This window comes from Pseudophryne corroboree, chromosome 3, assembly GCF_028390025.1.
Source record: "Pseudophryne corroboree isolate aPseCor3 chromosome 3, aPseCor3.hap2, whole genome shotgun sequence".
NCBI classification, from domain to species: domain Eukaryota; kingdom Metazoa; phylum Chordata; class Amphibia; order Anura; family Myobatrachidae; genus Pseudophryne; species Pseudophryne corroboree.
Window position 1 is genome coordinate 763,597,943 of NC_086446.1, and position 24,208 is coordinate 763,622,150.

The window sequence follows — 24,208 nt, forward strand, 5'->3', positions numbered from 1 at the left end:
GGACTGATACAGCAGAGCTGACAGAGCACCCCTGGACTGATACACCCCACATCAATTATACATACTACTGCGGGATGATGATATTAGGCCTCAATTAGGCCTCAATTTGGGATCCAAGTCAGGCGGGAAGTACTGAGCCAGACACGGATCGAAAAGTTCGGGTGGGTCCGGTTCTCAGAGAACCAGACCAGCTCATATCTAGTTAGAATTCTCAGGCTCCCTATGCAGGAGTTAATAGCTCTGTCAGTAAGGTGTCTGCTTCCAGTGTAACAGGTCGTGGGCTCTAATCATGGATATGACAATTGTAAAATGTGTATCTATAATAAATTGGGTGTGACTTGTAAGGTGCAAGGACTAGTGTGGGAGCCGGCCATGTGTTATGACCCCTCCTCAAGGGGGGGGGGGGGTACTGTTATGAGCCACGGCTGTGGCTCATTCCTGTTTTGCATGTCAGTTATGTATTTTATGTTATTCTTCTGTTCATGTTCCCCGTGGGTGTCATGGGGTGCTCGGAGCTCACCCTTAAGGAGGGGATACTGTTATGAACCACAGGTAGTGGTTCATTTTATGTTTATAAGTTGTCTTGCAGGCAAGGATTTCCCGTTGCTCTGTTTTAGAATACTCTTGGTTGCTGCCGCTGGTGAGTCTGTGTAATTGCATCTTGTTCCCATTTGTTCAGCCTCACCTGGCTGCTAATTGCATCTTGTCAGTTTGGAGTCATGCAACAGGGCAGCTGCATGAAATTATTAATTAGGCCTCTCTGTTATATGCTGGCTGACTGCAATTCACAGACGCTGGTGATATTTCTAGGTTTCCAGTCTGCTTGAGTTCTGAGCTTGGTTCCTGCTAGCTCCTGTGTAGCAGTGTCAGTTGAGCTGCTTCCTGTGTCGATTCCTGTGTCAGTCCCTGTGTCGATTCCTGTGTCTGATCCCGTGTCCTGCCGTAAGGCGTTCCTGTCCTGAGGTCCAGTGGCTTTGCCTGTGCCTGGTCAAGTTTCTGGCTTCTTGGTGTCCACCGGTCTGTCGTTTGGGATTCTGCCTGTCCTCCAGTTCTGAGAGTCTGTGTCAGCAGCATTGGGAGTTCCTGTCCGTTTGCCAGTATTCTTATTATCGTATCATTAAGACCTGAGGGGGCATCGAAGTTGGGCAGACGTAATCCGCCCTTCAAACGCGGCTGCCATGGGCTCAAGCAACCATAGTCTCGCAAGAGTGTACTGACAGCACGGGCGAGACAATGGAGATAGGGCGCCAGGGGCTATTCCCTTTCCATTCCCCTTTCCCAGCGTTACATCCTGGTGCTCTGGACTCACTTCATAACATCTCCATTGTTCTGAGCACCAGGAACCTAACATTATCACCAGCCATACCACAAAAAAGAAATAAAAACTTCTCTTTTTTGGCCCAGTCTAGTGTCTAGAATTCAGTTTGCAGAATCCAGTCTGGTGTTTAGAATCCAGTCCTGTCTAGAATTCAGTTGCAGAATCCAATCCGGTGTTTAGAATCCAGTCCTGTCTAGAAACTAGCGTGCAGAATCCAGTCCGGTGTTTAATTCCAGTTTTGTCTTGCCTTGTCTAGTCTTACCTTGTCTAGTCTTGCCTTGTCTAGTTTTAAATCCTCCTATGTCTACTATGCAAGCCCTGCAGGCATCTCTCGCAGCCCTGAACTCTGCTTTCAGTGCTTTGTGACCAGAGCGACTAGAAGTTTTGCAGCAATCCCTAAAGCAACTGCAAAACCTTCTGACTAAAATCTTGCTCATCTTGCCAGAAGTCGTTGAGAGTACATCTATCTCTAAAGAGACTCTTGTTCACAGTATGGCGACAAGAGAATCCTCTGGTTTAATTGAAGAGAAAAGGTTTTAAAGTTTTCTTCGGCCCAGGCTCTCAGAAGAGGAGCGTCTGCGTCGCAGAAACTTAAACTTATGCCTATATTGTGGGGGTTTAGGCCACTATCTGCAGACCTGTGAGTTGCGCAAGCCAAAGCGTGGTGACGAGTCTTGCCCTCTGGCCAAGTTGAGTCAGGATACAAGACCTACTCCTGTCTCTACTGTGGCAGAGGTACTTGTCACACAACCCACACTAAAAAGCTCTCTGTCCTATAATTGGGGTCCTTGGGCAAGGGAGCCCCATTATAGATTCAGGAATCAAAAGAGAATGTTTCTCTCCTCTCTTGAGGTTCCTGTTGAAGCAGAGTTGCAAGCCCCTGGAGTGGTGCCCGTAGCCCAGGGTCCTGGAGTGGTGCCCGATGCTCAGGATCTTGGTGCGCTACCCGATGCCCAGAGTGCTGGAGCGGTACCTGATGCCCAGAGTGCTGTAGCGGTACCCGATGCCCAAAGGGCTGGAGCGGTACCCGATGCCCACAGGGCTGGAGCGGTACCCAATGCCCTAGCTTATAGAGGGACATCAAATATTATAGCTCAGGTTTCCATACCAGAAGGGGTCTCAGAAGCTGTTATCCCAGGTAGGGACTTGAAGAGCGCAACCCCAGAAAGGGTATCTAAAACCATAGTTCTTGAAGGGAACTCGAGAAGCAAAACCCCAGAAGGGATCTTTGAAGTAATATCTCCAAGTGGGGTCTTGAGAGACGCAGCCTCTAAGAAGGGTCTAGAGGTCGCTTCCCCAGGAAAGAACTTAAGAGGCGTAGCATTAGTGGAGGTGCTGAAGGTTATAACTTCAGCAAAAGTCCCGGAAGTCATAGTCCCGGGAGAAGTTTCGATAATTATCGACTCAGAGAGGGAGGCCAATGGCTCAGTCCCAGTGAAGGAAGTCGATGGCTCTGTCCCAGTTAGGGAGGCCGATGGCTCGGTCCCAGTGGGGGAGGCCGACGGCTCGGTCCCAGTAAAAGAATCCGAGGTGCTGACCCCAGCGGGGTTCCCGGAGGCCTCTGCCCCAGTGGGGTTCCCGGAAGCCACTGCCCCAGCGGGGTTCCCGGAGGCCACTGCCCCAGCGGGGTTCCCGGAGGCCACTGCCCCAGCGGGGTTCCCAAAAGTCACTGCCCCGGGTGGGGTTCAGAGAGTCACTGCCCCAGGTGGGGTTCAGAGAGTCACTGCCCCGGGTGGGGTTCAGAAAGTCACTGCCCCAGGTGGGGTTCAGAGAGTCTCAGCCTCGAGTAAGGTCAATAGTGACCAGGTCCTAGCAAAGCACTCCAGTCAGTCAGATGGGAAGGAAACAGATCCTGACTCTGTTGATATCTCAACATCCATAATCTTTGATGGGGACTTAGCCCAATTTCTGGCGCTTTACAACACTATTACATTATTATGTTGTCTAGACCATTTCTGGGCATCACTCAGAGAACCTTGTGCTCTATCTGATTTATTCTTTTAGAGGAGAGCCTTTTGAGTGGGCGACCAGCCTAATGAAAGCTGAAGATCCCATTCTTCAGGATCTCCCAGCATTCAGTGATGCAATTAAAAGATATGGTTCCAAAGAAATTGGTTCAGGTTCCTCTAAGTCACCCGTCTTGTCTGTTGAGAGTCCATCAAATACTGTAAACTCGGCACAAGAGTCCCAGCCCATTGTTTTGACTGCAGGATGTGCTTTTCTGACTGCTTCTTCTAATAATAGTACTTTGCCAGAAAGTTCAGCTCCCAAGGGTAAGAAACCTGTCTCTGATTTGAACGCAGCCTTGCTAGGTGGTACCATCAGTTCAGACAATGTTTGGGGAATTACCTTGGTCAGACCTAAAGAGCTTTGTAAAAAGATGAAGAAGAAGAAAAAGAAATAATTTTTGACTCTTGCCTTGATAAAATAAAATAAAAAGATTTTTTTTCCTTGTCTTGTGTCCAGTGGCCACCGTCAGGGGGAGGGCACTGTTACAAGCTGTGGTTGCAGCTTGTTTCTGTTTTCGTGTCTGTTAGACCAGTGTGTCAGGTTTTTTTTTGTATCCCTTGTTTTGGATAGTCTGTATTTTGACCCCTCCTCAAGGGGGGGGGGGTACTGTTATGAGCCACGGCTGTGGCTCATTCCTCTTTTGCATGTCAGTTATGTATTTTATGTTATTCTTCTGTTCATGTTCCCCGTGGGTGTCATGGGGTGCTCGGAGCTCACCCTTAAGGAGGGGATACTGTTATGAACCACAGGTAGTGGTTCATTTTATGTTTATAAGTTGTCTTGCAGGCAAGGATTTCCCGTTGCTCTGTTTTAGAATACTCTTGGTTGCTGCCGCTGGTGAGTCTGTGTAATTGCATCTTGTTCCCATTTGTTCAGCCTCACCTGGCTGCTAATTGCATCTTGTCAGTTTGGAGTCATGCAACAGGGCAGCTGCATGAAATTATTAATTAGGCCTCTCTGTTATATGCTGGCTGACTGCAATTCACAGACGCTGGTGATATTTCTAGGTTTCCAGTCTGCTTGAGTTCTGAGCTTGGTTCCTGCTAGCTCCTGTGTAGCAGTGTCAGTTGAGCTGCTTCCTGTGTCGATTCCTGTGTCAGTCCCTGTGTCGATTCCTGTGTCTGATCCCGTGTCCTGCCGTAAGGCGTTCCTGTCCTGAGGTCCAGTGGCTTTGCCTGTGCCTGGTCAAGTTTCTGGCTTCTTGGTGTCCACCGGTCTGTCGTTTGGGATTCTGCCTGTTCTCCAGTTCTGAGAGTCTGTGTCAGCAGCATTGGGAGTTCCTGTCCGTTTGCCAGTATTCGTATTATCGTATCATTAAGACCTGAGGGGGCATCGAAGTTGGGCAGACGTAATCCGCCCTTCAAACGCGGCTGCCATGGGCTCAAGCAACCATAGTCTCGCAAGAGTGTACTGACAGCACGGGCGAGACAATGGAGATAGGGCGCCAGGGGCTATTCCCTTTCCATTCCCCTTTCCCAGCGTTACATCCTGGTGCTCTGGACTCACTTCATAACATCTCCATTGTTCTGAGCACCAGGAACCTAACATTATCACCAGCCATACCACAAAAAAGAAATAAAAACTTCTCTTTTTTGGCCCAGTCTAGTGTCTAGAATTCAGTTTGCAGAATCCAGTCTGGTGTTTAGAATCCAGTCCTGTCTAGAATTCAGTTGCAGAATCCAATCCGGTGTTTAGAATCCAGTCCTGTCTAGAAACTAGCGTGCAGAATCCAGTCCGGTGTTTAATTCCAGTTTTGTCTTGCCTTGTCTAGTCTTACCTTGTCTAGTCTTGCCTTGTCTAGTTTTAAATCCTCCTATGTCTACTATGCAAGCCCTGCAGGCATCTCTCGCAGCCCTGAACTCTGCTTTCAGTGCTTTGTGACCAGAGCGACTAGAAGTTTTGCAGCAATCCCTAAAGCAACTGCAAAACCTTCTGACTAAAATCTTGCTCATCTTGCCAGAAGTCGTTGAGAGTACATCTATCTCTAAAGAGACTCTTGTTCACAGTATGGCGACAAGAGAATCCTCTGGTTTAATTGAAGAGAAAAGGTTTTAAAGTTTTCTTCGGCCCAGGCTCTCAGAAGAGGAGCGTCTGCGTCGCAGAAACTTAAACTTATGCCTATATTGTGGGGGTTTAGGCCACTATCTGCAGACCTGTGAGTTGCGCAAGCCAAAGTGTGGTGACGAGTCTTGCCCTCTGGCCAAGTTGAGTCAGGATACAAGACCTACTCCTGTCTCTACTGTGGCAGAGGTACTTGTCACACAACCCACACTAAAAAGCTCTCTGTCCTATAATTGGGGTCCTTGGGCAAGGGAGCCCCATTATAGATTCAGGAATCAAAAGAGAATGTTTCTCTCCTCTCTTGAGGTTCCTGTTGAAGCAGAGTTGCAAGCCCCTGGAGTGGTGCCCGTAGCCCAGGGTCCTGGAGTGGTGCCCGATGCTCAGGATCTTGGTGCGGTACCCGATGCCCAGAGTGCTGGAGCGGTACCTGATGCCCAGAGTGCTGTAGCGGTACCCGATGCCCAAAGGGCTGGAGCGGTACCCGATGCCCACAGGGCTGGAGCGGTACCCAATGCCCTAGCTTATAGAGGGACATCAAATATTATAGCTCAGGTTTCCATACCAGAAGGGGTCTCAGAAGCTGTTATCCCAGGTAGGGACTTGAAGAGCGCAACCCCAGAAAGGGTATCTAAAACCATAGTTCTTGAAGGGAACTCGAGAAGCAAAACCCCAGAAGGGATCTTTGAAGTAATATCTCCAAGTGGGGTCTTGAGAGACACAGCCTCTAAGAAGGGTCTAGAGGTCGCTTCCCCAGGAAAGAACTTAAGAGGCGTAGCATTAGTGGAGGTGCTGAAGGTTATAACTTCAGCAAAAGTCCCGGAAGTCATAGTCCCGGGAGAAGTTTCGATAATTATCGACTCAGAGAGGGAGGCCAATGGCTCAGTCCCAGTGAAGGAAGTCGATGGCTCTGTCCCAGTTAGGGAGGCCGATGGCTCGGTTCCAGTGGTGGAGGCCGACGGCTCGGTCCCAGTAAAATAATCCGAGGTGCTGACCCCAGCGGGGTTCCCGGAGGCCTCTGCCCCAGTGGGGTTCCCGGAAGCCACTGCCCCAGCGGGGTTCCCGGAGGCCACTGCCCCAGCGGGGTTCCCGGAGGCCACTGCCCCAGCGGGGTTCCCAAAAGTCACTGCCCCGGGTGGGGTTCAGAGAGTCAATGCCCCGGGTGGGGTTCAGAGAGTCACTGCCCCGGGTGGGGTTCAGAGAGTCACTGCCCCGGGTGGGGTTCAGAAAGTCACTGCCCCAGGTGGGGTTCAGAGAGTCTCAGCCTCGAGTAAGGTCAATAGTGACCAGGTCCTAGCAAAGCACTCCAGTCAGTCAGATGGGAAGGAAACAGATCCTGACTCTGTTGATATCTCAACATCCATAATCTTTGATGGGGACTTAGCCCAATTTCTGGCGCTTTACAACACTATTACATTATTATGTTGTCTAGACCATTTCTGGGCATCACTCAGAGAACCTTGTGCTCTATCTGATTTATTCTTTTAGAGGAGAGCCTTTTGAGTGGGCGACCAGCCTAATGAAAGCTGAAGATCCCATTCTTCAGGATCTCCCAGCATTCAGTGATGCAATTAAAAGATATGGTTCCAAAGAAATTGGTTCAGGTTCCTCTAAGTCACCCGTCTTGTCTGTTGAGAGTCCATCAAATACTGTAAACTCGGCACAAGAGTCCCAGCCCATTGTTTTGACTGCAGGATGTGCTTTTCTGACTGCTTCTTCTAATAATAGTACTTTGCCAGAAAGTTCAGCTCCCAAGGGTAAGAAACCTGTCTCTGATTTGAACGCAGCCTTGCTAGGTGGTACCATCAGTTCAGACAATGTTTGGGGAATTACCTTGGTCAGACCTAAAGAGCTTTGTAAAAAGAAGAAGAAGAAAAATAAATAATTTTTGACTCTTGCCTTGATAAAATAAAATAAAAAGATTTTTTTTCCTTGTCTTGTGTCCAGTGGCCACCGTCAGGGGGAGGGCACTGTTACAAGCTGTGGTTGCAGCTTGTTTCTGTTTTCGTGTCTGTTAGACCAGTGTGTCAGGTTTTTTTTTGTATCCCTTGTTTTGGATAGTCTGTATTTTGACCCCTCCTCAAGGGGGGGGGGGGGGTACTGATATGAGCCACGGTTGTGGCTCATTCCTGTTTTGCATGTCAGTTATGTATTTTATGTTATTCTTCTGTTCATGTTCCCCGTGGGTGTCATGGGGTGCTCGGAGCTCACCCTTAAGGAGGGGATACTGTTATGAACCACAGGTAGTGGTTCATTTTATGTTTATAAGTTGTCTTGCAGGCAAGGATTTCCCGTTGCTCTGTTTTAGAATACTCTTGGTTGCTGCCGCTGGTGAGTCTGTGTAATTGCATCTTGTTCCCATTTGTTCAGCCTCACCTGGCTGCTAATTGCATCTTATCAGTTTGGAGTCATGCAACAGGGCAGCTGCATGAAATTATTAATTAGGCCTCTCTGTTATATGCTGGCTGACTGCAATTCACAGTCGCTGGTGATATTTCTAGGTTTCCAGTCTGCTTGAGTTCTGAGCTTGGTTCCTGCTAGCTCCTGTGTAGCAGTGTCAGTTGAGCTGCTTCCTGTGTCGATTCCTGTGTCAGTCCCTGAGTCGATTCCTGTGTCTGATCCCGTGTCCTGCCGTAAGGCGTTCCTGTCCGGAGGTCCAGTGGCTTTGCCTGTGCCTGGTCAAGTTTCTGGCTTCTTGGTGTCCACCGGTCTGTCGTTTGGGATTCTGCCTGTCCTCCAGTTCTGAGAGTCTGTGTCAGCAGCATTGGGAGTTCCTGTCCGTTTGCCAGTATTCGTATTATCGTATCATTAAGACCTGAGGGGGCATCGAAGTTGGGCAGACGTAATCCGCCCTTCAAACGCGGCTGCCATGGGCTCAAGCAACCATAGTCTCGCAAGAGTGTACTGACAGCACGGGCGAGACAATGGAGATAGGGCGCCAGGGGCTATTCCCTTTCCATTCCCCTTTCCCAGCGTTACGTCCTGGTGCTCTGGACTCACTTCATAACATCTCCCTTGTTCTGAGCACCAGGAACCTAACACCATGGCAGTTGTCAATTAACTTAATTGAATGATGTCGCTGAAAACACAGAGGAGCCCCCCTTTAGAGCAGGAACCCGGCAGCAGCTGACTCTGTTGCCTCACATAGTTACGCCACTGGGATAGACCAGTTCTTTATATTACAAAATTTCTCCATTTTTGGATTCATTCTTACAAGATCTTATTCAGCAACAAAATACTTACCTGAAAGATACAGCTAGCTTTCTAAACAAGCTGGAAGCCTTACCTCCTTTACCAAAAAATGTTATCTGTGTACGATGGACGTTTCAAGTCTTTATACAAATAGTCCTCATTTAAAGGGATTGGAAGCAGTACGCAGATTCCTGACAGGTACATCACATTACATTGTTCCTGATTTGTCTTTCTTTATGCAGTTATTAGAACTGACTTTTGCAATTACTTCATGTTTGATAACAAGTGATGAGAAGCTATGGCTTTTATGTTGGATATATCGTTATTAACTAAAGACATTTTAGTTAATAACGATATATCCAACATAAAAGCCATAGCTTCTTCAAATTTTCATTGCACAATTTTTTCATGATGAATATGCCGCATTGTTACAGTGGCTAAAGATTTAATACTTAAACGTTGGATCTCACAATCTTCTCCCACTTCAATTGAATGGAAGACCACTATTGGATATACTGTACCATGAAAAACATATGGCCACTTTTAATATAGAGAAGGGCGGTGTAGCTTTTTCTAAAAAATGGGAAACTTATATCAGATGTTTGTTTACCAGCTCAAACACAGACAAACATATGGAAGGTTTTTGAACACACAGAATGGTTCCTGTTTTGAACACACAGAATGGTTAATAAAGTTATTTAGTTTTACCTCTTTGAGATATTGAATGCTTTATTGAATTGTTATGTATCTCAGCTTCTCCCCCTTTTGTTGCCTTAAATGATTTCCGTTGCAACATGGGTACTATATATATATATATATATATATATATATATAATGGAATGGTGCAGCAACACTCAGAGACTTTTGAAAGGCATACTGTATTGAAGAAGCTCGCAACATGTGTACCGAAGTTTCGGAGCACAGTCTTCCCCATTTTCAAGGTGAAAACCTTGAAAACGGCGTGGCTGTGCCCCGAAATGTCGGTACACATGTTGTGTGTCTCTTCAATACAGTATGCCTTTCAAACGTCTCTGAGTGTTGCTGCATCATTCCATTATTCTGCATTATCAATCAAGAGGGCACTGGAGCATCTAACAGCGCAGCGGAGTGCCGGGAGCTGTATCTATCTTATATATATATCTAGTAGATAGAATAATCTGTGCACAGGTATTGACTTGCAATCTGGCAATTGATGCAGAGAATATATATTCTTAAGAGAAAACAAGTACTCCTCTAAAGTTTGAGTGGCAGCTAGTAGTAACCAATGACAAAATGTGATTATTAGTACCATACAAAATTATACCAATAAATGAATGTGACCAGCTCCTATTAGTTTTACCATTTTAGTTGAAAGGTTAGATAAAAATATTACAAAGACACCTCTTTGAAGAAGTCTGATACTAAAAACTATAAAATATAAGCATTTTATATTTTTGCTTTCTGTCAAGAACCACTAAGACACCACGATTGGATATTGTAGCTTATTTTCATTCTTGTTCATTATATCTTTTTCCTGTTTGCTGTACAATAAACAGTTTTAGAAAAAAAATATGCAGTGTCTGGGCTGCATAAATTATTGTGTGCCCTGCACTTTTTGGGGTTCCACATGCCACGTTTTCAAGGCATTCAACTCAAGTATTATGTGCCTTGAAGAAAATATGGTGTACACATATCTCATTCCCCAATTGTGGACCTGAAGATCAACTTCTATAGGCTCATAGGATTCCTAAATGTCCTTGGAGCCATAGATTGTACCCACATTGGGCTTAGAGCAATGCCCTCGTGGGAGGAAGTATATGCCAATAGGCATCACTACCACTGCTCTCTGAATGTGCAGGTGGTTTGTGATATTCATCTCCAAATGCCCACTGTGGTTTCCAGTTATCCAGGATCTTGTCATGATGCCTATATCCTATGCCAGTCAGCCCTACGGCAATATTTTGAAGGTGGACATATGCCGGAGGCCTGGCTAGTAGGTATGTAGTAATTGCTGTTCCTAATAACAATTATTTCTGCTGTAGCAGGTGGATGAATGTTTGAAACTGCAGGGTGCCTAATGAATATGGTGATGGGAGAGGGTTGCAGGGAGAGGTAGTGGGTGACAGGGAAAGGCAATGGATGACAGGAGAGGTAGTGACTGACTGGGAGAGGGTGATAGGGAAAGGTAGTGGGTGACAGGGAGAGGCAGTGGGTGAAGGGTAGAGAGTTCCATGGAGAGGTAGATGGTGACAGGGAAAGGCAGAGTGACAGTTGAGGCACAGCATGATGGAGTGTATAGGTAAGGAAGAGGCAGTGGGTGATGGGGATTGATAGAGGGTGACAAGTAGGTAGTGGGTGATGGAGAGGCAGTGTGTGAAGTGGAGAGTGCTACAGGGAGAGTTAGATGGTGACTGGGAAAGGCAGTGGGTGACTAGGACGAGGCAGAAAGGGACAGTAGAGGCACAGGATGATGGAGAGTGGAGTAAAAAAAGGCAGTGGGTGACAGTGACAGAGAGTGGGTAACAGGCAGAGGGTGACAGGGAGAGGCAGAGGGTATGTGAGGTCTTTGTAGGAGGGAGGCAAGGGGGTGATTTGGGTTGAAAGGGTTCACTGGGGCATGAAGGGAAAGTATCAGTAAGGAAGACAGGCAGAAAAAACAAGGGGGTTTAACAAAAGAGCCAAGGAAAGAAAATACTAATGGAAGAATTTAGTGAGGTGATAGACGAGGAATAACATTAGGGAAGTGAAGAGGAAGAAACAACTTTGAAAAACAGCATATGGGAGAGTAAAAGAGACAGAAATACGGAGCTAGACATAGAGACACATGTGTGTGAGGCATATATGTACAGTATGTGTGTGTGAGGAAGACATATATGTATGTATATTCGAGACATACTGTATATGTATGTGTGTGAGGGAGACATATATGTGTGAGAGACAGAGAAAAATGGAGAGAGATGGAAAAAAAGTCAAGCAGAGAGATATAGAGAGACATTGGTGGTCATTCCGAGTTGATCGCAGCCAGCAACTTTTTGCTGCTGCTGTGATCAACTAGTCCACGCCAATGTGGGAGTGTATTTTAGCTTAGCAGGACTGTGATCGCTTGTGCAGCCCTGCTAAGATAAAAACAATTCACACAAAACAAGACCAGGCCTATACCTACTTACCCTGTGCGATGGATCCAGCGATGATGAGACCGGCTATGATGTCACTCCGCCGCCCTCCGGTTCTCCTGGGCACACCTGCGTTTTACTCACCACCCCTGAAAACGGCTCCAAACGGTATGGATCCGTCCTGCGCCGCCCTCTTCCTGTCAATCTTCTTTGCGGTCCGTCCTGCGACCACTTTCTTCTTAAGCCGCGATGTAATCCGGCGACCCCTGGAACACTATGTACCTATCGTGACTGTCTGTAAAAATGGCGGACAGGGAGGTACTTTAAAAGGAACGGATCATTTGAACTGTGCTGATTTTGAAACCCCAATTTCTGTGGTGTTCTATACGCTTGTTTTTAATATTTGGAAGCCCTATTTTAATTAGAGATGAGCGGGTTCGGTTTCTCTGAATCCGAACCCGCCAGAACTTCATGTTTTTTTTCACGGGTCCGAGCGACTCGGATCTTCCCGCCTTGCTCGGTTAACCCGAGCGCGCCCGAACGTCATCATGACGCTGTCGGATTCTCGTGAGGCTCGGATTCTATCGCGAGACTCGGATTCTATATAAGGAGCCGCGCGTCGCCGCCATTTTAACACGTGCATTGAGATTGATAGGGAGAGGACGTGGCTGGCGTCCTCTCCGTTTAGACACTTGATTTACTAATTTTGGGGAGCATTAGGAGTACTCAGTAGTGTACAGTGCAGAGTTTTGCTGATAGTGACCAGTGACCACCACTTTTATTTATAATCCGTTCTCTGCCTGAAAAAAGCGATACACAGCACACAGTGACTCAGTCACATACATACCATATCTGTGTGCACTGCTCAGGCTCAGGCCAGTGTGCTGCATCATCTATATATATTATATATCTGTCTGACTGCTCAGCTCACACAGCTTATAATTGTGGGGGAGACTGGGGAGCACTACTGCAGTGCCAGTATAGGTTATAGCAGGAGCCAGGAGTACATAATATTATATTAAAATTAAACAGTGCACACTTTTGCTGCAGGAGTGCCACTGCCAGTGTGACTAGTGACCAGTGACCTGACCACCAGTATATAATATTAGTAGTATACTATCTCTTTATCAACCAGTCTATATTAGCAGCAGACACAGTACAGTGCGGTAGTTCACGGCTGTGGCTACCTCTGTGTCGGCACTCGGCAGCCCGTCCATAATTGTATATACCAGTGACCTAACCGTGGTTTTTTTTTCTTTCTTTATACATACATACTAGTTACGAGTATACTATCTCTTTATCAACCAGTCTATATATTAGCAGCAGACACAGTACAGTGCGGTAGTTCACGGCTGTGGCTACCTCTGTGTCGGCACTCGGCAGCCCGTCCATAATTGTATATACCACCTAACCGTGGTTTTTTTTTCTTTCTTTATACATACATACTAGTTACGAGTATACTATCTCTTTATCAACCAGTCTATATATTAGCAGCAGACACAGTACAGTGCGGTAGTTCACGGCTGTGGCTACCTCTGTGTCGGCACTCGGCAGCCCGTCCATAATTGTATATACCACCTAACCGTGGTTTTTTTTTCTTTCTTTATACATACATACTAGTTACGAGTATACTATCTCTTTATCAACCAGTCTATATATTAGCAGCAGACACAGTACAGTGCGGTAGTTCACGGCTGTGGCTACCTCTGTGTCGGCACTCGGCAGCCCGTCCATAATTGTATATACCACCTAACCGTGGTTTTTTTTTCTTTCTTTATACATACATACTAGTTACGAGTATACTATCTCTTTATCAACCAGTCTATATATTAGCAGCAGACACAGTACAGTGCGGTAGTTCACGGCTGTGGCTACCTCTGTGTCGGCACTCGGCAGCCCGTCCATAATTGTATATACCACCTAACCGTGGTTTTTTTTTCTTTCTTTATACATACATACTAGTTACGAGTATACTATCTCTTTATCAACCAGTCTATATATTAGCAGCAGACACAGTACAGTGCGGTAGTTCACGGCTGTGGCTACCTCTGTGTCGGCACTCGGCAGCCCGTCCATAATTGTATATACCACCTAACCGTGGTTTTTTTTTCTTTCTTTATACATACATACTAGTTACGAGTATACTATCTCTTTATCAACCAGTCTATATATTAGCAGCAGACACAGTACAGTGCGGTAGTTCACGGCTGTGGCTACCTCTGTGTCGGCACTCGGCAGCCCGTCCATAATTGTATATACCACCTAACCGTGGGTTTTTTTTTCTTTCTTTATACATACATACTAGTTACGAGTATACTATCTCTTTATCAACCAGTCTATATATTAGCAGCAGACACAGTACAGTGCGGTAGTTCACGGCTGTGGCTACCTCTGTGTCGGCACTCGGCAGCCCGTCCATAATTGTATATACCACCTAACCGTGGTTTTTTTTTCTTTCTTTATACATACATACTAGTTACGAGTATACTATCTCTTTATCAACCAGTCTATATATTAGCAGCAGACACAGTACAGTGCGGTAGTTCACGGCTGTGGCTACCTCTGTGTCGGCACTCGGCAGCCCGTCCATAATTGTATATACCACCTAACCGTGGTTTTTTTTTCTTTCTTTATACATACATACTAGTTACGAGTATACTATCTCTTTATCAACCAGTCTATATATTAGCAGCAGACACAGTACAGTGCGGTAGTTCACGGCTGTGGCTACCTCTGTGTCGGCACTCGGCAGCCCGTCCATAATTGTATATACCACCTAACCGTGGTTTTTTTTTCTTTCTTTATACATACATACTAGTTACGAGTATACTATCTCTTTATCAACCAGTCTATATATTAGCAGCAGACACAGTACAGTGCGGTAGTTCACGGCTGTGGCTACCTCTGTGTCGGCACTCGGCAGCCCGTCCATAATTGTATACTAGTATCCAATCCATCCATCTCCATTGTTTACCTGGGGTGCCTTTTAGTTGTGCCTATTAAAATATGGAGAACAAAAATGTTGAGGTTCCAAAATTAGGGAAAGATCAAGATCCACTTCCACCTCGTGCTGAAGCTGCTGCCACTAGTCATGGCCGAGACGATGAAATGCCAGCAACGTCGTCTGCCAAGGCCGATGCCCAATGGCATAGTACAGAGCATGTCAAAACCAAAACACCAAATATCAGTAAAAAAAGGACTCCAAAACCTAAAATAAAATTGTCGGAGGAGAAGCGTAAACTTGCCAATATGCCATTTACCACACGGAGTGGCAAGGAACGGCTGAGGCCCTGGCCTATGTTCATGGCTAGTGGTTCAGCTTCACATGAGGATGGAAGCACTCAGCCTCTCGCTAGAAAACTGAAAAGACTCAAGCTGGCAAAAGCACCGCAAAGAACTGTGCGTTCTTTGAAATCCCAAATCCACAAGGAGAGTCCAATTGTGTCGGTTGCGATGCCTGACCTTCCCAACACTGGACGTGAAGAGCATGCGCCTTCCACCATTTGCACGCCCCCTGCAAGTGCTGGAAGGAGCACCCGCAGTCCAGTTCCTGATAGTCAGATTGAAGATGTCAGTGTTGAAGTACACCAGGATGAGGAGGATATGGGTGTTGCTGGCGCTGGGGAGGAAATTGACCAGGAGGATTCTGATGGTGAGGTGGTTTGTTTAAGTCAGGCACCCGGGGAGACACCTGTTGTCCGTGGGAGGAATATGGCCGTTGACATGCCAGGTGAAAATACCAAAAAAATCAGCTCTTCGGTGTGGAGGTATTTCACCAGAAATGCGGACAACAGGTGTCAAGCCGTGTGTTCCCTTTGTCAAGCTGTAATAAGTAGGGGTAAGGACGTTAACCACCTCGGAACATCCTCCCTTATACGTCACCTGCAGCGCATTCATAATAAGTCAGTGACAAGTTCAAAAACTTTGGGTGACAGCGGAAGCAGTCCACTGACCAGTAAATCCCTTCCTCTTGTAACCAAGCTCACGCAAACCACCCCACCAACTCCCTCAGTGTCAATTTCCTCCTTCCCCAGGAATGCCAATAGTCCTGCAGGCCATGTCACTGGCAAGTCTGACGAGTCCTCTCCTGCCTGGGATTCCTCCGATGCATCCTTGCGTGTAACGCCTACTGCTGCTGGCGCTGCTGTTGTTGCCGCTGGGAGTCGATGGTCATCCCAGAGGGGAAGTCGTAAGCCCACTTGTACTACTTCCAGTAAGCAATTGACTGTTCAACAGTCCTTTGCGAGGAAGATGAAATATCACAGCAGTCATCCTACTGCAAAGCGGATAACTGAGTCCTTGACAACTATGTTGGTGTTAGACGTGCGTCCGGTATCCGCCGTTAGTTCACAGGGAACTAGACAATTTATTGAGGCAGTGTGCCCCCGTTACCAAATACCATCTAGGTTCCACTTCTCTAGGCAGGCGATACCGAGAATGTACACGGACGTCAGAAAAAGACTCACCAGTCTCCTAAAAAATGCAGTTGTACCCAATGTCCACTTAACCACGGACATGTGGACAAGTGGAGCAGGGCAGGGTCAGGACTATATGACTGTGACAGCCCACTGGGTAGATGTATGGACTCCCGCCGCAAGAACAGCAGCGGCGGCACCAGTAGCAGCATCTCGCAAACGCCAACTCTTTCCTAGGCAGGCTACGCTTTGTATCACCGCTTTCCAGAATACGCACACAGCTGAAAACCTCTTACGGCAACTGAGGAAGATCATCGCGGAATGGCTTACCCCAATTGGACTCTCCTGTGGATTTGTGGCATCGGACAACGCCAGCAATATTGTGTGTGCATTAAATATGGGCAAATTCCAGCACGTCCCATGTTTTGCACATACCTTGAATTTGGTGGTGCAGAATTTTTTAAAAAACGACAGGGGCGTGCAAGAGATGCTGTCGGTGGCCAGAAAAATTGCGGGACACTTTCGGCGTACAGGCACCACGTACAGAAGACTGGAGCACCACCAAAAACTACTGAACCTGCCCTGCCATCATCTGAAGCAAGAAGTGGTAACGAGGTGGAATTCAACCCTCTATATGCTTCAGAGGTTGGAGGAGCAGCAAAAGGCCATTCAAGCCTATACAATTGAGCACGATATAGTAGATGGAATGCACCTGTCTCAAGTGCAGTGGAGAATGATTTCAACGTTGTGCAAGGTTCTGATGCCCTTTGAACTTGCCACACGTGAAGTCAGTTCAGACACTGCCAGCCTGAGTCAGGTCATTCCCCTCATCAGGCTTTTGCAGAAGAAGCTGGAGGCATTGAAGAAGGAGCTAAAAGGGAGCGATTCCGCTAGGCATGTGGGACTTGTGGATGCAGCCCTTAATTCGCTTAACAAGGATTCACGGGTGGTCAATCTGTTGAAATCAGAGCACTACATTTTGGCCACCGTGCTCGATCCTAGATTTAAAGCCTACCTTGGATCTCTCTTTCCGGCAGACACAGGTCTGCTGGGGTTGAAAGACCTGCTGGTGACAAAATTGTCAAGTCAAGCGGAACGCGACCTGTCAACATCTCCTCCTTCACATTCTCCCGCAACTGGGGGTGCGAGGAAAAGGCTCAGAATTCCGAGCCCACCCGCTGGCGGTGATGCAGGGCAGTCTGGAGCGACTGCTGATGCTGACATCTGGTCCGGACTGAAGGACCTGACAACGATTACGGACATGTCGTCTACTGTCACTGCATATGATTCTCTCAACATTGATAGAATGGTGGAGGATTATATGAGTGACCGCATCCAAGTAGGCACGTCACACAGTCCGTACTTATACTGGCAGGAAAAAGAGGCAATTTGGAGGCCCTTGCACAAACTGGCTTTATTCTACCTAAGTTGCCCTCCCACAAGTGTGTACTCCGAAAGAGTGTTTAGTGCCGCCGCTCACCTTGTCAGCAATCGGCGTACGAGGTTACATCCAGAAAATGTGGAGAAGATGATGTTCATTAAAATGAATTATAATCAATTCCTCCGCGGAGACATTGACCAGCAGCAATTGCCTCCACAAAGTACACAGGGAGCTGAGATGGTGGATTCCAGTGGGGACGAATTGATAATCTGTGAGGAGGGGGATGTACACGGTGATATATCGGAGGGTGAAGATGAGGTGGACATCTTGCCTCTGTAGAGCCAGTTTGTGCAAGGAGAGATTAATTGCTTCTTTTTTGGGGGGGGTCCAAACCAACCCGTCATATCAGTCACAGTCGTGTGGCAGACCCTGTCACTGAAATGATGGGTTGGTTAAAGTGTGCATGTCCTGTTTTGTTTATACAACATAAGGGTGGGTGGGAGGGCCCAAGGACAATTCCATCTTGCACCTCTTTTTTCTTTTCTTTTTCTTTGCATCATGTGCTGATTGGGGAGGGTTTTTTGGAAGGGACATCCTGCGTGACACTGCAGTGCCACTCCTAGATGGGCCCGGTGTTTGTGTCGGCCACTAGGGTCGCTAATCTTACTCACACAGTCAGCTACCTCATTGCGCCTCTTTTTTTCTTTGCGTCATGTGCTGTTTGGGGAGGGTTTTTTGGAAGGGACATCCTGCGTGACACTGCAGTGCCACTCCTAGATGGGCCCGGTGTTTGTGTCGGCCACTAGGGTCGCTAATCTTACTCACACAGCTACCTCATTGCGCCTCTTTTTTTCTTTGCGTCATGTGCTGTTTGGGGAGGGTTTTTTGGAAGGGACATCCTGCGTGACACTGCAGTGCCACTCCTAGATGTGCCCGGTGTTTGTGTCGGCCACTAGGGTCGCTAATCTTACTCACACAGCTACCTCATTGCGCCTCTTTTTTTCTTTGCGTCATGTGCTGTTTGGGGAGGGTTTTTTGGAAGGGACATCCTGCGTGACACTGCAGTGCCACTCCTAGATGGGCCCGGTGTTTGTGTCGGCCACTAGGGTCGCTAATCTTACTCACACAGCTACCTCATTGCGCCTCTTTTTTTCTTTGCGTCATGTGCTGTTTGGGGAGGGTTTTTTGGAAGGGACATCCTGCGTGACACTGCAGTGCCACTCCTAGATGGGCCCGGTGTTTGTGTCGGCCACTAGGGTCGCTAATCTTACTCACACAGTCAGCTACCTCATTGCGCCTCTATTTTTCTTTGCGTCATGTGCTGTTTGGGGAGGGTTTTTTGGAAGGGCCATCCTGCGTGACACTGCAGTGCCACTCCTAGATGGGCCCGGTGTTTGTGTCGGCCACTAGGGTCGCTAATCTTACTCACACAGCTACCTCATTGCGCCTCTTTTTTTCTTTGCGTCATGTGCTGTTTGGGGAGGGTTTTTTGGAAGGGCCATCCTGCGTGACACTGCAGTGCCACTCCTAGATGGGCCCGGTGTTTGTGTCGGCCACTAGGGTCGCTAATCTTACTCACACAGCTACCTCATTGCGCCTCTTTTTTTCTTTGCGTCATGTGCTGTTTGGGGAGGGTTTTTTGGAAGGGACATCCTGCGTGACACTGCAGTGCCACTCCTAGATGGGCCCGGTGTTTGTGTCGGCCACTAGGGTCGCTTATCTTACTCACACAGCGACCTCGGTGCAAATTTTAGGACTAAAAATAATATTGTGAGGTGTGAGGTATTCAGAATAGACTGAAAATGAGTGTAAATTATGGTTTTTGAGGTTAATAATACTTTGGGATCAAAATGACCCCCAAATTCTATGATTTAAGCTGTTTTTTAGTGTTTTTGGAAAAAAACACCCGAATCCAAAACACACCCGAATCCGACAAAAATAATTCGGTGAGGTTTTGCCAAAACGCGTTCGAACCCAAAACACGGCCGCGGAACCGAACCCAAAACCAAAACACAAAACCCGAAAAATTTCAGGCGCTCATCTCTAATTTTAATTCAATTAAAATTTTCTGTTATTTAAAATTTGTGATGTGGATGTGACCATTCATCAACAAAGTGATGCTATTTTTTGGTTTGTTTGTTTGCACTTCTATGTTGCGGGATTAACTACCCCTGTATTAGCAGCTCCTTTAATTGCCTTAGCAGGTTGTGACACAAGTGACAGTTTATACCTAACGGTGTACATATATTTTTAGCCCTACCCAGTCAATGACTTGCACAGAAAAGCTTTTCAAAGCCGGGGTCTTTACATGGCTGACACAGCAGGTGCAAAGCCAGGGTACAAAGAGTGATGGAGGTGACCACGGCTGGCATGGAAGACTGCAGCCTGATCTGGAGATAGGGAGGCTCCGCTCCTAATTTTAAAGCCAGGTCCAGTCACTAGATCATGACTTTGGACCATAGCAATAGCAGTGTGACGGTGACAGAGAGTGAGACACGGATGTAGGAGCATGGGAGTAGATGGGAGGGAAGGGAGCAGGTTTTCTTCTTCTACTCCTGCAAGACTGCCTCCTCTTGTTTTGGTAAAGCTTGTGGCCAGCTGCAGCACAGCATACTGTAATGAGTCGGTAGAGTCTGACTCATCATATATTATGCTGTGGGCCCCTTCATTGGTACGGGCCACAATGTATTGCACCTGCAGTAGCTCGCCCTTTGTTCTTTATGATATTTTAAGTCTATACATGGGTAATCATTCCGAGTTGATCGCAGCCAGCAACTTTTTGCTTCTTCTGCAATCAACTAGTCCATGCCTATGGGGGAGTGTATTTTAGCTTAGCAGGGTTACGATCACTTGTGCAGCCCTGCAAAGCTAAAAAAAATTCAAACAGAAGTAGACCAGCCCTGGACATACTTACCCTGTGCGATGGATCCAGCGATGATGGGCCCGGCTTTGACGTCACTCCTCCGCCCTCCGTTCTCCTGGGCACGCCTGCGTTTTACTTACCACTCCCCGAAAACGGCTCCAAACGGCCCGGATCCGCCCTGCCATGCCTCCTTCCTGTCAAACTTCTTTGCGGTCCGTCCTGCGACCGCTTTCTTCTTAAGCCGCAACGTAACACGGTGAACCCTGTCGCCGGGCAACGTCGCACACGTGCATTGCGGTAGCCGCGCATGTCCATTCCGCACCCGTTCGCACCGCAGCGATAAACCACTGCGTGCGAACGGGTCGGAATGACCCCCATGGAGATATGTTACACAGCTATGGTTGTAAGTAATAATTTACATTTGTTGTCATTACAGAGGGTACTCACATCTTCCCATGTGATGTGCTGCCATTTTTTTTTTTTTTTTAGTTTTATGAAGTTGTTCACTTAACTTGCATTTTTTTTAAAGATTACAGTACATAATTTTCTACATTTTTGCCCTGTGGACAATATATAAAAAACACTCATATTTTAGTAAACAATATTTTTTTACATAATAAACAAACACAATTTAGCTAGATTCCAAAATAAAAACAGACAAAATTGCCAATTTATTAGAACAAAATGTTAGCTTCAACATGAATGAACACTCATTTTTCCTTGGGCTGGGTTGTATGTCTGTCCCTACCAAAGCTTTTAAACTGACTACGTCTACACACTGCACTTAGGGATACTGTTGGGAGCTTAGGTTGGTGGGGTGGTTGTATGGCTGTGAGCAGTGGATATACAGTATTAAAAGCAGCCAATGACTATCTTTGGGTCATATGCTCTTTTTGTAGGCTAAGTGAAGCCTCTGGCCCTCATTCCGAGTTGATCGCTCGCTAGCTGCTTTTAGCAGCATTGCACACGCTAAGCCACTGCCCTCTGGGAGTGTATCTTAGCTTAGCAGAATTGCGAACGAAAGATTAACTAAATAAAAAAACTAAGCGCATGCGCTCTGCGAACCATGCGCATGCGCAGTAAGCGACTAATCACAATATAGCGAAACTCGGCAACGAGCGAACAACTCGGAATGAGGGCCTCTGTTTGCACTCTAATTGCTTGGGTCATGTCTGACATATGAAAAATTAGATTTGCTGCAATTTTGGTTCTAGTATTTTGTGCCACTCTATTAGTATATGTAGTTTTATGTAACTGTGTTGTAATGCTGCTTAGTTGCGTGGATTGTACCTTCATGACCTTCACCTACATCTTCCTGAAGGTATCCAGTGACTGTGACATACAGTATTTTCCACAGTAGCTATCGGTGGGGATGTGAGTGTGAGCTGTAGCTGCTTCTGATCATCTGTGTCCTCAAAGGTGTCTCACCCTCTTTGAGGATGATATGCGATGAGCTGCCAATATCTGATCTGTGGCACCCCAAAATCTTTCCGGATATCCACTTGGACTTTTTTCTCTTTGTGACCTGAACTAGACCTTCAGACAGCATGTCAAATTCGGATGGTGAATCTCAGGGTCATCATTGATACAGTTACAGCCTTCATTGCTCCAGGGGACTCCTCCAAATACAGCACTGCTACCTGCTGATTATAGGACCCAGATTCCAAGCAGGGGCTGTACCCAACTGTCAAGATCCACCATCTACAATTCTTCAGGTAAATATATCCATCAAGGTCTCATTAAGAATAAGGAACAGGACATATCCTAATCACATTATTGTGGACGTTGAATACTTACAGAAGAGGTGACTATCTATTGTCATTGTTTCATGCTCAATATATTTTTATTCATTTTTTATTTTTCTACTTAGTTGTAGTGCATACCACCTAATTCTTGCATACCATACCAGGTGTTTATTACATACAAAGTGTTTTTAGTATATATTTTAAATAAATATTGATTCATTCAATTTCACTTCATCTGTGAATTGTTCTTTTTCCTCAAAGAAGTGCAGTGTGCCTTTCTTTTCTGTGGCTCAAATTTATGGGACTGACTAACCCTGTTATTCACACAGCTGCTTGATGAACTAAGCCCTATATAGTGCCCATTTCTTGAAATACAGTACTTGTTTATTTCTTTTTCTTTACACATTCACATAGGAGGGGTTACACCTTGAGTTCTATGCCATGGAGGCCAGACAACATGAAACTTGTCCACCTTGTTGAATTGGAGACTCTTTATATACTCCATTTTGAATCTGTTGACGGGTTGGAAGGTGTGGTTACTTCTAAGATCTAGCAATTTGATATTTAGCAGCGCAAGAGATGTGTAGAACCAATTTGTTCTCGTATTTGGATAATTGGCAGGCTGGGGTACACAGAAGCAAAACGGCATGTGGTAAGTGGTGAATCGAGAGAGACTAATGAAGACATAAGAGATTGGACCATTGACCAGAAAGAAGCAATAAGTGGACAAGTCCACCAGACATGAAAAAATTAACCAGTGTGTCCACATTGTCTAAAGCAGAGGTTAGAGTTATTAGGGTATATTAATGTAACACATTCCGGAACAAGGTACCAGCAAGTGTATACCTTATAAGTGCTTTTCTTGATGCTTGATAAAAACACTGATAGAACATTTAGAAATGTTGAGGCAAATTACCTCCCACGTGTCTTCACCCAAGGAGGAGCCTAAGTCCAATTCCCAACATTGTTCATGAATCTTTAGGAGTGGATAGTCCTGGACTAAGATAGAAGGATACATTTCAGATATAATACCCTTTTCCAGAGGTCTATGGATACAAAGACATTCCAGTGCCGTTGGGTTCCGTAAAGGATGACCAATCTGGAGATATTGATAAAAAAAGGATTGTGGAAGAAAATGTTTCTCCATTAGTTCCGGGAAATATTACGGGGCGAGTCCACCCGGAATGTGATGAAAACGGGTGATGCCAGCCTTTGACCATGTAGAGACAAGGTGGGGGGGGAGTAACCAGGCGGAAAAGAGGGATGAAGCCTTAGGGGCGTTTGAGGTGATTAGATAAAGTGAACTTAATATCATCAAGAGAGTCCCAATCAGAAAGAGTAAGTGTAATTAAGGGGACTGCTGAAATGGAGCTGGATCTGTGCTTCTGAGGGAGCCATCGAAGGTTAGAGACTGAGGGGACCTTTCTGAGTTCCGACTCAAGATCAACACATCATTTGTTACATTTGGGAGAGTGCCATGCAACTGAGTCTAGAGGCTTGGTAGTATTTAAGCAATGATAGGAGACCTAGGTCTCTGACTACAGTACTCTTAAAGAGGATATCTCTAAGTATGCAGTGTCATCTATTGTACCAAATTAATTTACCATAAAGTGTCATGGGGAGGAACTGCCATAGCTAGAGTCTAGAATAACTAAAGAAGTTTGGGAAAGACGTTCATCTTAAGCGCATTGATACAGCTAATCCAAAAAATGAACAAAATCTACCAATGGGAGAGGTCATGTTCTATAGCTCTAAAAAAAAGGTGGGGGGGGGGGGGGGGTTTGCTTTGTAAATACTATGTTAAGATGTTGTAAAGCTGATACCCAAGTATTTAGTGGATTCCGAATGCCAGGTGAAATTGAAGTTAAGGTAAAGAAGATCTAAAGACGTCTTCACGATATGCAGGAGCAAGGCTTTGATTAGAGTGTTAATCAGAAAAAGCCATGAGACCCTATCAAAGAGGAGAGGGGAGCCTGACAGAATTGACGTGATGGATGAGGTCTATTGTATGCCTAGTATTATCAAGGGCCTGACGAGAAGGCACGAAGCCTACCTTGTACAGATGGATGAGAGAAGGGAGGATGGGGTTAAGTCTATTTGCAAAGATTTTGGCAAAAAGTTTAAGGTCAGTATT